A 16861-nucleotide genomic window follows, 5' to 3' on the forward strand; every position below is an offset into this window, starting at 1 on the left:
CACCCACGGCCACAACTCTGGGATGAGCGAAATGAAATGTAAAACTGAGGAGTGCCAGACCAATGTATGCCACCACCATTAACAAAATGTGGAACGCCCTACCAACAGTCATTAAGACATGCAAATCCCCTAGACTCCTTCAAAACAGCTCTCAACGAGCACCTATACGGACGGCTGCAATTCGAAACTGGTCTGGCCCCCGTAAATTCTGAATCTCCCACCCACCCCTTTTTCCCCTCACTGTATTATTTTTTCCCTTTTTACCTCCTCTATGATGATTTCCTGTTTTTGGCTATATAGAAGTGTATATTTGTAGTAGTCTCTAAATGTTAAGATGAATTGAAAATGGTGAACCCTCTTGTAAACAAGTGTAACTTTATGGTGATTGACAGTTTTTGTATTGAGTTGTTACAGTTGTAGGCTATTTGAAATCATGGCCTACTTTAATTCTGCAAACTGTTAATAAATACTTCAATCAATCAACTCTGAATCAATCAATCAATCAATCAATCAATCAATCAATCAATGTCCCATGCAGAGATTTTCTTTTCCCCTGTGGCATTTGTTTGGTTTCCAGGCTAGGTCCCTGAGCCTGCCCTCATATGGGGGTCCACTCCACAGACAAATATATATTAGGGATTTCGGGGGTAGCCTACTTGAAAATCAAACACTGGTTTGTAAACGAAAAACAAGTCCAAAGTCGCTTATAATAAGCGGACATGGTAACACTAAACACATCGCGAGATTTGCTACATTCGGAGTTAACCGCAGAGGGGCGGGTTCTGGTTGTAACTTGTGGCCAATCATTGCAAATGATGCCATTTAGGAGTGACTGGAAGCAGTGTGGAAGATCTGGTACTCACACAGCGGCATTGGAATATAAGCGACTGGTGGTGGTGGTGGTGGTCCCTTCAGCTTGAAGCTTCAAACACGTAAACGCAGTGGTTCTCAAAGCAAAATGTGTATGTGTAAATGATCATCTACTATATTTCATCAGCTATTTGATATATTGATCTATACAAGCTGCACAACACCTGTTCGTGTGAACTGCTTTATCTTAAAAATGTCAAAACGTTTTTTATTAATTATTATTCGGTTTTTTTAACAACATAAATCTTGTGGGTATAGCCTAGTATATGATCCTATGTGGTGGGGTCCCTCATCCAGACACAAAATATTTACTTTCCAGATGGGTCATGCATGGCCAAGACTCAAGACAAGAGCTATAACACACGTTTAGAGGAGACCTCCTTAACGTTATTATGGACCAGAGCTGCAAGCAAGAGCATAGCAAGCCTGATTTGGGGATCCTTAATTGACTCATGCTGTCACTCATGTCAAAGGTTTGAGAACCACTAGCTGCCTTTAATGGACTCAGTCACTCAGATAAAGAAGTTACAATACATCTCTGAATGAGCAGAACAAAGGTTTAAAAAAAAAAAACGTTTAATGGTCAATCTTTTCAGGCCAATGATTGTCTATATAAAAGTACCATAGTATACTCAATATAAAAATATAGCCTAGTTCTAAACTTCTAGGTTCAATAATAAGTGCATAATAATATAATTAGGCCTGTCTCGCAATTTAAGTGTTCTCTATCAGTGCCAGCCAGTGTATGCAATAATGCAAAGTTTGCAAACATTACAAGAGCAAATTTTGACAAGGGGTTCAAACACACTCAGACCTATAACTGTATAGCATATCCTATACAGTCGAAACACGGACAACATGGTGCGTTGGCAGCAAATGCGATGAAAAAGGCAAAGCACCTGCTGAGTGACTGCTGACACTGACATTATCAATTACAATATTTTTGGTCCTTATTACTTTTGTAATAAATATGCACTCGTAGATTTCGCACATCATGCCATTTAGATAGCCTATATATATGATGTCGCATTTTCGCACACGCTCTGGTCTGCTATAAATGCCAAAATTGTAAATTGTATTATAGCTTCATCAACTGGTAAATAAATAAAAGTGCTTCAAGTATTTAAATAGTGGAAGCTTTTAGGAGCCTTAATTCACCCTTCGATCGGCAATCTTACCTATTTTCACGATGTCTAAAAGCTCTAAAAAATAAATAAATAATAGTACAAAAAGTTAAGATTCGGTCAGATATACATATAGAGGAAAAAAATACAAAATTATTTAAAAAAAGAAAAGGCTAGAATGCATGATGTGCTGCAACCAGGCTGAACTTTTGTCAAGCACCTTGGACTTTACGCGTGAAACAAGTCAAGCATATATGGCATTATTATAGCAGGATTATAGCAGGATAAATAATCCATAAATCTCAATTCTTTGAGTCGAGGAGCCTCTCCAAAAAGCTCAAAGCGAATTCCATTTCCTCCGGCGTTAAGTCCTTCAAGCCGTCCTGATCCCCGGGAGGAAGCAGCCTCCGCTCGCGGTGGGTCTTGTCCGGGGCCGCCGCCGCCGCGCGCTCTGCGCTACCGCGGGACGACGTGACGGCGTGGATGTTCTGGAGTCTCTTGCTGAGCCAGTCCTGGCGCTCCTGCACGTGCTTGTGCACCCCTTGGTTGTGCATGTACTGAACCTCAGTCACTGACCGTTTCCTAAAATTGGAAATGATAAGATATAACAATATGATGTTAATGTGATGATTGTGTGAAGTGCAAAGCTTGGGCATATGGCATATTTTAGCCTTAATTTTAAGGATTGAAAATAGAATGAACTTGTAAAAAAAACAAAAAACTGAAGGACAGATATGGATGTGAACTTAAGTGGAACCATTATTTTGTATAATACATTTATAAGGGAAATTACCTTAGGGGTCGCCCATCAGAGAGCATAGACAAGTGTAGAATGCAGAGAGAAAGGAATAAACAGTTCAAACGTCCGATGAACAACATGACGATGATCTGTGAAATGTTAAAAAAAATGAAAACCATATAATCATAATCATGATTGATGATGATAAAACAAAACATTCATTACATGCAGAACATCTGTCAAAAACAGTATCAGGCCTATATGGCCAATCAAGTCTAAAATGTCTCACAATTATACAGCGTTTTATATTTTAAGAAATCCAATCTTACCTTTGAATTTTGAATAGGGTAACTCTCAAAAATGAAAAATAATAACGCAGTGTGGATTGGTATAACTTTAAAATGCAGCTATAGTCCGATTTGGTATGATATATAGGCCTATTGTCTATATATATTGCTTCTATAGTCTATCAGTTCTGATAAGTAAGTGGACATCCCAAGTTCTCCTCTTTTATACGTGCCGTTCTTCTTGCCATCGATGACGTGCTTTCATTAGCTGTTGAGGTCACCCTCTCGAGCCGCTGGTCGGGATAGGATAGGCCCAGGCCAGTCATGACATGACAGCACCTCCGCTGCATGATGGAGGACACTCCACCTTCAAACTGCATCCAAGTATAGGTTAATTGCTCTGCGATGTTGAGCTTATCATATGTCTATCATTTGCCATAAGGAATGCATTCAATATTTTATTGACAAAGACAAACGTTTTTGCCAACGATTATATAGGCCTAAATGATGTAGACCTATTCGTTTTTGTTTTGTTTATGAGATATAGCACAATGCTTATAGCCATTTATTAAAATATCACTTTAAAATATTTCGTTAATTTGAACTCGGCACTTGATGCATCATGTACCCCGGCTTTCATCTGACACAGTGCCACAAGTGGCTAGCTGCTGCCTCTCAACCATAGCGCCAAAAGTTCGACAAATTTACGACTCCACTCGCTCCACTGACCATTATCGAGTCTCCCTGGTTCCGTACGCGCGCACTCGGGAATTAGCATTTGTTTTTAATTAGTTCCCCCAAACTAAACGTGCACACGCTGCACATGACGTCAGAGACTCAATCAAAGTGTGAAAAGGAACTGCGCACGATGGCGTCATGCTCAATTATTGATCATCCCCTACAATGTTTTAAAAAGTTGTCTGCATGCGTCAGTAGGCTCAAAGCCAGCATAATGCATTTATGGGGGGAGATCAAAAAAGTGATTCAGGTATTTTCTGCAAAATGTTGGATGTTACAATTCAGTATAGGTTAGCTTTTATAATAGGCCTATTGAATAAAGTATAGCCTACTTTGACATTAAAATATTCTCAGCCTATACGTAATCAGAAAATAGGACATTTAACCAATTTAATCTAATCAGGAGGAACTACATTTTGAGCTTCAATTTGCAGTTCTAAATTTGACTGCTCATTTATTTTTGTTTCATCACTTAATTTCACTTGTTTCCTGCATGTGTGAGTTTAGCCTCCTGCTTGGATGAAATTGGTATCCCACCCTGAATATCTATGTGTTCTGTGTGTTCTACCAAAAAACACCCTCCTGAAGTCTATAATGATTAGGCTATACTAATACTATCATTTTATTGGTATCCCTCCCTGAATATCTATGTGTTCCGTTAGTGTTTAGATGGAGAGACACCCCTTACCGAACAGACATTATAGTGTTTGTTGCAGTAGCCTACCAAAAAACAATCTGTATAATGATTAGGCTATACTAATACTATAAACACTTGTTTGAACACACAATATAACACACCATCTTCAAATTCTAAATTAAGAAAATATGACCCAATTAAAACATTGAAATGACAAGCACATTTTTACAAGCATTGTTTTTATGTTTTCAAATGATTTATTATAAAACATACACAATCTTCCCTTGATGCCTTACTTGATAAGAGATGTTTCTTGCATGACACCTACAGTATTTGAGCTTTCTCAATCTTTATCTCTCTATCTCTCTCTGTCTGTCTCTCTCTCTCTCTCTCTCTCTCTCTCTCTCTCTCTCTCTCTCTATTAGTCCTAAAATATATGCCACCACCATTTACATTTTGTATCATTCACTATATTAACCCCAATAAGCCTGCAGGCATATTATTATCTTGCGAAAAATTGAAAAAATAATAACAAGCTATACAATATTTTGTAGCTTGTATAAGCAAAAGCAGATCCACAAGCTCATTTGAGTATGCAGAGCTGCATAAGTGGTTAAATATCTCTGCTCCCTCCGCCCATCCCATACGCTCACTCATTTTGGCCACCATGCAGGGTCAAGCTCCCGTCTCACCCCTCAGTCAGTCAGTGTTCAGCCACAGGTGTCTTGGTTCCAGTGCAACCTCACGCCACATGCAGCTGGGAAGGAGCGTCCTACTTAGTATGGTCACACGCCCACCACACATTAGGCAACGGTGAGGGCATGAGTTTTCTAAATGTAGCTTCTAGAAGCTAGGAATGGCGATGTCATGACACAACGGCTCTGTTTACACTAGGACTTTGTGTCTGTAATAAAAACATAATATATGATTTTTACTTGTCAGTGAGAGTGAGGTATAATAAATGCAATTTGCATCCAGAGGTTTAGAATATCCTGCAATGAGCTCTACCCTGGACATTTGAGACTCGATTCTGTCTATATTTAATATTATATATATTTATATTTCTTGGTTGGAATAATTAAATAAACACATAAACAAACTGTGAAAACGTTTTGCTGTATAGAGTTTCAGTGTGAGCTGAGCCAGCTGGGCGTATGACACGTAGCCTACATCCCTGCTCAGACCCTCTAGAATCCTCCATCCTTATGTGGATGTGGGTCCCCTTGTCACTCACCCGGGGGAAAAAAAACATGACGGCATCGTCAGAGAAGTCCGGGTATGACAGTATGACATATCGCAAGAAGCTCCAGGGTGTTTAAAGTATACTCTTAGTTTCATTGGGATGAGTTGAACATCTGTGACATTTGTATATGAAACTGAACCAACTGAACTGAACCAATAAGAATTGCACCAATAAGAATTGTATCTGCATGAATAATCCTAATAGACATAATCCTATAAGTATACTTTTTATTTTGAATAATTGCTAAATAGTTTATTTTATTCTATTATATTCATTCAGGGGAGCATGTGAGTGAGTGAATTTTATGTTGCTAATTTGTACTTAGTACTCAAAATTGTACCAAGGCAGCAAAGAACCTGATAACCAATATTGATTATCCTCTTAACTGTGAACCAGTGCACCTGCTGATAAACAAATGTCACAGGTGGTTAGCAATGAAATCTGTTTACATACCAGTATTACAAGATTTATGGTCGTCGGGAAGGGGGCCCTCATGAGTCTTAAAGATGGTGACCTCGCCTCGCTTTCCCATGATACTATTACGGACTACGGTGGCCACGGCCTGTTTAGATGACACCATGCCACACACAATGACCTCTGACCTTAGGCTTAGGATCCTTAACGTTGTCGTTCTCATTACCTCATGCACGCTCAACGCCAGACATGTCACCGATGGCATGCAGCGGCAACAAGGTGCCCAGGAATGCAGCGAGGCAAAAGACTAAAAACCTAACGCAAAGAAGAAAAAGCCTAACACAATATAACACCAAAAAGCAATATTGACAGAATTGCGTCTATATATCCCTTATGGACTGAATTAGTTCTTACGGTGAGACGTCTAAACTTTCTCTCGACTCTCGCCATAATCATGTAAGAATCTGAAATTCCAAATATGGGTTTGGGGATTTATCAGTTCTAAAACTGACGCCCCAAGCTCTTGCTGTACTATTAGGGACTGACAGTGTGTTTAGAATTAGATATAGATATTTCATCCGTTATCTCCATTATTATTATTATAAACTCATAACTCATGTATGCCATAAACTCTTGAGGTATGGGTGACATGCTAAACATTAGGGTCAACTTGGCATTCAGAACAATTACAAGTCAGGTGCATCAGTAAGTGAACCTGGTCCAGAATAGTACAGAGGGGTAATTAGGGAGCATGGCAGAGATATTTTAGGATTTCCTTTGATTTTTATAGAGGGTGACGGCATGTCCCATGGTGAGTGACAGAGAAGATAAATAGCAGCATAGATTCTTCTCATTGCGAACGCAGTGATTGCGAACGCAGTGAGCACTTACTATGAGACCTAGCAGATCATGTCTGTCTGTGTGTCTGTGTGTCTGTCTGTCCCACTTTTGTGCCCATATATGGAGCTGAGTGATTACGTCACCATGACTCAGCCATAACCATATAAGGAGTCCCCAAAGCAGCTATACGTCCAAAACCCAATTATGTACGAGCTGCGTTCGCTTCCCGCGTTTGCACGTCTTACTGGTATCAAACCATTAGAAATAGCCTACGGTAAAAAACAAGTGCACATTTCATTATACAGATGTTTGTTTAGAAAGTTTTTATTTATTTATTGCGAAGCAAGTTAATTAAAATATATGTCAGATTTTTTGACAAATCTATCATGTAATGTAGAAGCTGCCAAAAAGGCAAAGTGTCAAATATGTTATAAGATACAAGTATAAGACATTACAGCCATTCATCAAAGAAAGAAAGAAAGAAAGAGAGAAAGAACTACCTACATGATGCAACCAAAAATACATCCTAAAATAAATGTACTACAATATAGTTGCTAGTTAAAAATAAACCATATAATATCTATTTTCTGTGATTTCTTGTAATATTGCAGGGGGAGATAGAACATGGTGAGATGATTAGACTATATTCTTCATGGACATAAAGGGATACATGTTTAAAGATGTGAATGCGGTACCAAATCGGAATTAAACTACAAGTAATCTGCATTTACCTTATTTACACAACAGCTCAAATGTCTTCTGAAGTATAATACAGCCAACAGGCCTATACATGATTACATAATAATTGTGAAGGAGAGGACACTCGAGCGTTTTTTATTGATAAAGCATGCAGCTGGCAAAATGACTATAACGTTTTGATTCATTCACTTCTTATTTCGCCCATCAAACTCCTCTAATACATCCAAATTGTGTCAGCCATTACAGTATGAGATTAGTTCATTTTATACCAACTGGCTTAATTTCACTAGGTTATAGGACGAATGGATCTATATATATTCTTTCTTCTTTCACCTTTATTTTATACTTTTTATGGAGGGACAGACAGTAGGCTGACAGGAAATGGGGGGAGAGATGGGGGGGGGAAGACATGCAGTAAAGGCCGTCGGGATCGGGAGTCGAAGCCGCAGCACACTGCCAGACTGGGTTACCATAGCCAAGGTGCCTGGACCACTGAGCCATGGCCCAGGCCAGGATCTATATATATTTATATAAAATATCCACATAATTTTAGAGGTTAGAAATGTTTATTAAGCTCAACAATGTCTCCGCAATGCCTATATGAAGCCATATATATTGACAGGATTTAGGATGTATGATCAAGGGACAGGGTATAGCATAATGAAATTTAGAAAATGTTGCCATGTTGTCTATGATGTTTCCGGCAGCATCTTATTTTGTGGACATTAATGACCAAATGAATAGAAAAAACACAAATTAAAAGTACTGCATGGGCCTGGGCCGTGGCTCAGTGGTCAATCTGGTAATCCAGTCTGGCAGTGTGCCGCGGGTTCGACTCCCGATCCCGATGGCCTTTACTGCATGTCTTCCCCCCATCTCTCTCCCCATTTCCTGTCAGTCTAATAACAAATACGGCATGACATCGCAGGTCCTCTCAAAGTTTGGGTGACTGGCTCCCCAGCTATTACAGCGAGCACGTTACTCCACTCAGTTTGAACTCAACTCTTCTTTTCCCAGAAATGCTCACTGGCTTTTCTTGGTTCCCTAGGCGATGGCATCAACATTTGGCAACACTACAAAGCAAACTCCTGATTGTTAGTTTTGCTCTCAAAGGACAACAATGGACACTCTCAGCTGAGTTTAATTGAAATTTATATCGTTTTAGGTATATAGAGAAGATCAGGCGGAAAATATTAAATTGATATTCTTTCAGGTATAGATAAGATCCAATGCAGAGACAAATATTTCAAATGGCAAATTTTGATTTTCATCTCCAAACAACACATGTTGCTTTCTAGAAATACATGTCATGAGTCTAAATCATAGACTGTAAAAAGGTCTAAATGCATAAATCATAATGCCATGGGTGTTCAGTTCTACACTGTGTGGTGGAATTGGAAAGCCTGGTGACGTGAGGTTAATGTATCCTTAGTACAAGTAATAAACTCAATTGGTTATACATGTTTGGCTTGATAAGTTGATATGCATGAAACTAAAGCTGATAATAAATCTCCATGTTAGTTATAAAAGTTAATGTTAACTCTCACTGTTAAGTCCATACTCTGGATTGTGAGGGGGTGTATCGAGTCCTGAGAATTGGAAACGGTCTCCCAGGATCCAGTCATTCCCCTGGGTTGAGTCACCCGCTTACTATTACTAATGCATTCATGGTTATAACGTAGCCAAATAGTCTACGTAAGCAGGCAGACTTTGTCAGGTGTGACTAAAGTCAATAATTTGTTTGTTTTTCCCGTACTGTTGCAGACCAGTTGGGTTAATTATTGTAAAAAAAGATGAGCTCAGATTCTGAATAATCGATACACAACATCTGAGGAATTAATTCTTAAATGAATTGAGTGAATTATATGTGCCTGCTCAATTGCCTAGTCAGTGCATGTCAATTAAACTAGGCCTATACTACTGTATACACCAAATCTCTCTGCAGAAGATAGCCGATATACAAGCTCAGGATGTGCCACAATGATGTGAGCTTGTAGATTTATTTTTTATTGGATGTTCACCGCAGAATAGGGATGCTAGGGTTCATGTTTCTGCCTGTGTGTGTACAGTACATTATGAGGAGAAATCTCATCCCCATCCACATTTTGGCTGCCATTTCCGCAGGATTCATGCTTGATATGGAAGAGAAACATTATTCTTGACAGAGTAGTAGACATGCCTCAAGACTTGGGCACTTCACTTCCATAAGTCAGACTGAGGGGATTGAAGTAATGTCCAACAACTTGAGAGGAAGCCTCGTTTTGGTCATACTGGGTCATTGTTACTGACCCGGAGCTCGCCATCAACCACCACACTGGGTGGTTTTGACTTTTGAGTGCACATCTGGATGTTAGTAATCACGCGTGTGCGTGCGTGTATGCGCGAGCGTGTGTGTGAGTGCGTTTATGCGTACTGTATGTGTGTGTAGCGGAAGTGGGATTTGAGGCTCCCAAGTGTATACTGTCTCGAAGGTGCCATCTTTCAAGACGCATATTCATTTCATATACACACGTTAAGGGAGATTGATGATCCTGCAATAACATGAGCGTGTGGCTATATTCAACATGAGCTTGTGGCCATTCAAAGGCGGCTCCAGTGGGTGCTCACGTTGGCCTGCCTGCTGCATGTCCTGCACCGTTCCACATTGGCAAAGAGTTCATGCAAAGCCACTATAACGTATGTAAGTACATTTACTTAAGTACTGTACTTAAAAACACAATCCCTGCCAGAATGTTGAGGTATTTGTACTCTAATGGAGTATCTTTTTATACATTTGGGACATTCTGCAAAATGAGTACTTTCTACTTTTGGACTTTTGAATTCTGTCCGGTCTTTTACTTGTAACAGAGTATTTAGTATATTGCAGTATTGAATACTTTCACTTCAGTAAAACACGTGAGTACCTTTTCCACCACTGTGCACACATAAACATACATACAGTCATGGCCAAGTGAGTCACCATGTGGAGTGTTAAAGCAGGAAACCCGGAGTGTTTGGCCCATTTCAGACACGTTGCCACCTTCACACCTGAAGGAAGACACAAAAGATCCCACCTATAGGCACCTATACACAGATTTAAGGATTTTGTCTCCCTGCGACACGCGATCACCGTGGCAACACAAACCCTCTCCTCAGATGTGAATGAATTATCCTCAGCAGGAATAATATTGGAAATGTGATTAATAAATTACGAGGGCCTGTAAAGGCTGTTATCGGTACTACTACTGTCGGTTGTAATTCAACATTTCTTATAGGGAACTATACCGGGGGAATGGACCCAATAGCAGTATAAAACATGGGATTTAATTAGAACAGAACTTGTATTAGACATTAGTTAGTAGCACTCAAAGTATAGAGGATTTACAGAGGATTTAGACCGGCAGTTGTACCAGGCATGAGCAGTGATGTCAGTGGAGCATATAGGGCCGCAATCACACCCCACCATCAGACTCTGTTTTGGGCTAGTTTTCTTCAGCTGGGCCCACGATAGACCGGTTGTCTTTGACTCACTCTTTGACTGATCTTCTCCAGGTTTGTTAAAAACTTTAGTTTAATTACTGTATACGTTTAAGAACTGTCAGATTTCATGGCATAATTTAGAACTATATACCATCATGCTAAATAATGTTATTGAAAGGTAGCTATACGCAATCTTTACAATCCTGCTGCAACAGATTGTGTGTTTTAACCCGTGAGGGATGTTAAGGATTGAGGCGGAAGACATCCATCCGCTCACTCCGGATGGTTTTCCTCATTCTTTTTACTGACACCTCAGGAATCAGGTGTAGAGCTATAATACCCGAGGGGTAAAGGCTTGTTGAACATTTGCAGGCAGAAGTAATGTAGCGCCACGGACGGACGGACGGACGAACGGACGAATGGAGCATCAAGAGCAGTGGAAAACAGATGAGGACGATCCTGATCTGGAAGTCATCCAAACACCATCCCTATCATCATTATTATTTTATAGGTTGTGCGTGGTGTTGGTGACTTTTAACTTGTCCATATGAATTGCACGTCATCATACATACTGGGGTCTCTTTTTAAATGTCTGTCCATGTTTGGTTTTAGTTTTTAGCTTGTGTTTTTAAATAGGCTCTATGTTTTATGTTGCACTGCCAATAACTGTGGGGAAACGATATTTCATGTTCTTGTATGCAAATTGCAAGTACATGACAAATGACAAAAATGACAAATAAAATGATTCTGATTCTGATTATGTGTGTGGACTGAATGACACATGACTATTTCATGTCTAATACGTACATCTCATGATTCTCCACAGCAGTCATATCATCATGTGTGTATAAGGTTTTGTGAATTATCCTAATATAATTCAGTGTGTCTGATGATTAAATGTTGCCTTTTAGACAATATATAGTGTATTTATACTAGTAAGTATAGTACAACACAAGTTGGTCGAACTAAGTTTGATTTTTAAATTGAAATGATTTAAAATAAATCAACTTTTTCTCTCCATAGTACAAAAAGATATAACAGTTATACTACAGGATGAACTTTATGGTGTCAACTGGACCGGTACTGTTTTATTTGATTTTATTCATCAGGACTTCACTTGTGAAGACAAAACAGGCTCATAAGTAGCTTTATCTGACCAAATCTATGCACAATAATACTGTAACTTAAACCCTATACTATATAATTATAGCTAAGGTTCCAAAGATATTAGGTAAAATCCTGTAGAGATGATAATAGGCTAGTGATGAAACGGTTCTTCATTTTGTTTGGAAATTGTGGAACACACTCAAGGACCATCTGGGTGTCCCTGAACACTGCGCTAGTCTAGGGAAGTATGCCTCATAACATAAATAACTATTTTAACTATCATTGTTTGAATTTTGTCAGACTGCATTTCAATACTTCTCCAGTTGTACACTGTGGTCGGAAATTCAAATAACTGTAATTCTAGTGGTAGAGAAGTCAATCTCTCCAGGATTTACAGTCATATAATTATAAACCAGGACCAATGTTTTTACACCTGATGGATCATATTGTATGTCTGGAAAGAGGAAAATCCAGGAAAACAAATGAGAACACACACACACACACACACACACTTGCAAAATGCAACAATTTAAGCTGTTTGTTTGCAAATAAGTCTGCATACCGGTATACCAGAAGGAGAACTACGAGCTATGAGCCTATGACTGAACTATTTTGACCTGGTGACGTGTGACATTGTCACCCCATAGTGACATCATAAGGTGCTACGTTACGGTTACAGGAACAAAGCGCATGGTCTGCTATGTATGACGCAACGAACCAGGCCCACACATCCTATTTCCACCAAAGAACAACACTGGTGGGCTCGTCTGCTGCCTCACATCATTATTGTTCAGTGACCTCACAGGGCCTTCATTTTCAGACGATGGATCAGAGAGACGTTTTCCCACCATGAAAAGGGGAGTCATGCTTGGAAAACAATAGAGACAGGGCCTATGAAAACACTAAGCACAGTGGGTGACCAAGGACTCACACATGCACTTCCCATGCAGTCTACTACTAGTGTGAGACATTTGAGATGGCCTGCATGGGCGTCAAAGGTTTATCAACTCTGCCACGTATGTTATTAATTCAATATAGGAATGAATAACTAACTATAGGCTATATGTTTTGTCATGCAGTCACTTTAACTGACTTTACTTTTTGCCTAAAATTGTTATACAAATAATCCCCCAGTCCATGTTGGGTTAGCCTACTTTTAAACTCATTAATGCAGTCCACCTATGGGGCGATTTAAAAGCAATACTTAAACTCATTTACAGTACTATTTGCTATAATCCATGATCCCTTCAAATATAAATGTAAAGCCTATAGTAGCCTATAATGCTTAATAACTATTCAGTCAGTTTTAATTAACATATTTAGACCTGATTATTACTGAAGTCACATGACATGTTCTCCACTATATACAATGTACTTTGTCAGTGGTTGGAAAAGTACTCAAAAATGTTTACTTAAGTAAAAGTATCAATATTAGGCTTACTGCAATGTTACAAGCAAAAGGCTGGAATTCAAAATTTACTTGAGTAAAAGTAGCCTACTTGTAAAAGTATCAATATCAAAATGTACTTAAAGTACCGAAAGAACTCATTGTGTAAATGTCATATTTCACAAGTTTTCAAATTAATAAAATGTCTAAAAAATATATTATATCGGCTATACTTTCAAATGGCCAATAGGTTTATAGGGCTGATTGATTGATTGAATAAATGTACTTAGTACTTTCCACTACTTTGTTTGTGGTGGATTGTAGACTATCATTACACATTATAATATTATTATACAATATTAGATACACAACCAATGATGTTAGACTGCTGAAGAGAAGTTATATACGACCTGAGTCTCACCGTTTCTCATTCTGCGTATCATTACTTGTAGCGGACCCAGCTGGCCTTTTAAGGATGAAGTCTGAACTGATGATTTTGAAGTTCCTTTATTCATAGATCAACGTAGAACTGGGACAGAAACAAAATACAATGTATCAATGGTCATAAATCACTACAATATAATCCATAAACTGTTCAAATCTCAGGCACATACTTTTTCCATACATCACTAAAGTACATTACACAATACATGAACAGCATTCTGCATATATTCAACAATAATACCAATAACAGTGCAAGCAAATCAATAAAATACCTTGTCCCCCTTTCCAGCTAGGTGCTATGTTGTGTGTGTGTGTGTGTGTGTGTGTGTGTGTGTGTGGTATCAATAGTTCCATGGTTAGTTGGCATTTGACCGTTCCTTTGGCCTTCCTTTCCTTAGCCATCCACATAACCAACCAACTTTAGCCACACCATTTGTGTGCTGTCTGTTTCAAGTCTTCTCTGTACTGAGGCAGCATTTCCTTGTTTTTAACCCCAGTCCCAATCATCTGATTCACATCAGCTGTGATCAGTTGTTGGCACACTTCCTGTTCCGTGTTCCAATGCACAACACTGAATATATACTAAACAATAAAAGTATTACCTGTGGGTCCGTTACACGACCCGGGTCTCACCGTTTCTCCTTCTGCGTATCATTAATGACGCAACACAACCACAAAGTATTTGCAGTAAAGCAGAGAAGGTGATAGATAGGCTATCTTTTCTCCAATGTCTAAATACAATGTTTCCCATTCACACTGGCGGAAAGATGATGCATGTTTCCAAAGTCAAGCAAGCTGAGCTCGTTTGTATTATAGCATAGAGTTATATGATAGAGTTACACAACTTCAACTTGTAGAACTCCATCATAGAACTCTACGCTTCATTGCTTGTAGATCGGCTATTTTCGGCAGGAAGACAGAAGCATCATGGGAGTGGGCGGTGCCGGGCGGCGTGGCGCGATGTTTGGGATTGGGACGCAGAATTGAGCGGGCAGCAGAGTACTGCACCTATGAGCGGTCCCCTTGATGTCTCAACAGTCAAAGAACCCGGGAAATAAAACCCACAGCAGGTAACTTATTATTTTATGCATTTGTTTCACTTGCACTCTTTATATTATGTGGGAGTGGGGTGTAAAACGTAAACGCATCGTCAAAGGCTTGCGTAGACGGTGCTGTGCTCAGTCAGAAGCCACAGGTACAGTACGACTAAAAAACACAGCTGGGGGCTGGGGCTACCGGCTATGAGTTGAGCTGAAACCTTTGACATACGGTAAAATCAGAATATAGTACGACGGACGGTGTAGCCTGCTCGCCGAAAATACTAGATACCGGTATACAACAAGCTCACATGCTGCGCATCGCATGGCAAAGTGAGATTGTAGACCTGAAAGCTTACGACGAGGAACGCTTCTTAACTCCGCAGCAAAAAGATACATTGTTGCTTTTTGTTGTGGTGGGCTACATTGTTGCAGAGGCAGAGCGTCTACATTTCAATCCGACTATGTCTATGTTGTGACAACTAATGCTTAAAAGACAACACAACGTGTTTAGTAAAATTCCTTTACAGTGTTATATTACATTTACTGTATGTAGTCGTGTCGTGATACAGTACAGTCCTGTACAAAATGCACACCCCCCACTGCCCTAGGGACCTACTATTGGTGTCCTCCAGGACATGCTCCCTCCACCTTACACCAGACCGCGAAACACCCGCCGATGCACAGCCACACACCGGTCCGCGAGCATGCTCTCGACCCCCCCATGCTCCAAAACACGGACATTGGACAGAACCTTTCTCCACACTGCTGTCCAGGTGTGAAACAGCCTACCACCAGAGCATGTAGTGGACTCCATCACAGACAATGGCCTTCAAGCCTTTAAACGCAGAGCTCACAGATCTCCTGACCACCCCTCACACTGACTGACTGTTGAGCTGCAGTGAACCATTTGATTGGCCAATGGATATGTATCTTATCTTACTTGGCTATTGTTCACAACTGCATCGAGACCACATCTCCCCGATTCTTGCCTCCCTACACTGGCTCCCTGTGCGTTACAGGATCCAGTATAAGATTTTAATGTTTGTTTTTAAGTCTGTAAATGGGCTGGCACCAGTCTACATATCGGAACTTGTATCTCCCAAAGAATCGACAAGGGCCCTGAGGTCGACTGACCACTGTGACTAGTCACTTCTCAAGATCTCTAAATCAAACGGGGGGGATAGGTCATTTTCCATTGTAGCGCCCACGCTGTGGAATGAACTTCCACCTTACCTGTGTTTAAATCACATCTGAAAACTCACGTGTACTCCCTGGCGTTCGAACATACTGATTGAGAGTTGCTGCTTCCACTGCATTATGTTGCCCACTTGCCCTGTTTATGTATTGTTGTTTATGCCTTTGGTATTTTAGTATTTTTTGTGTAAAGCACTTTGTTTCAACTCGGTTGTGTTAAATGTACTTCAAAAATAAAGTAGATTGGATATTGTTGCTGCTAGCACTTCACTGGAGCTGGGCTGGCACACAGGAGAGCTGCTGCAGGCCAGTGGCCACAGCAGCAATCAAGGATCATACAATTATAAATTATCATTTCAATACATCTATATTGATATGTTGCTAGTAATAGGTACATTTCATTGCAATAATAACAGTAGATAAGAGTTTACCCTATTAACTATATTAATTACATTTATTTATTTTGACAATAATCAAGTTGTAACTGTAAAATGTAAATGTGCACATGTAAATGCACTACACCAACATTCCGCTGTTTATACAAGGGTTGGATTGGGGGTGGGAAGTGAGGACGCTGGTGTCGACTGTTCGCCGCTTCACCTCCCCAATGTATGAATGAATTAACCATTGTAAGCGCTT

This window comes from Protomyctophum bolini (assembly GCF_963924005.1).
Source record: "Protomyctophum bolini genome assembly, chromosome: 4".
NCBI lineage: Eukaryota > Metazoa > Chordata > Actinopteri > Myctophiformes > Myctophidae > Protomyctophum > Protomyctophum bolini.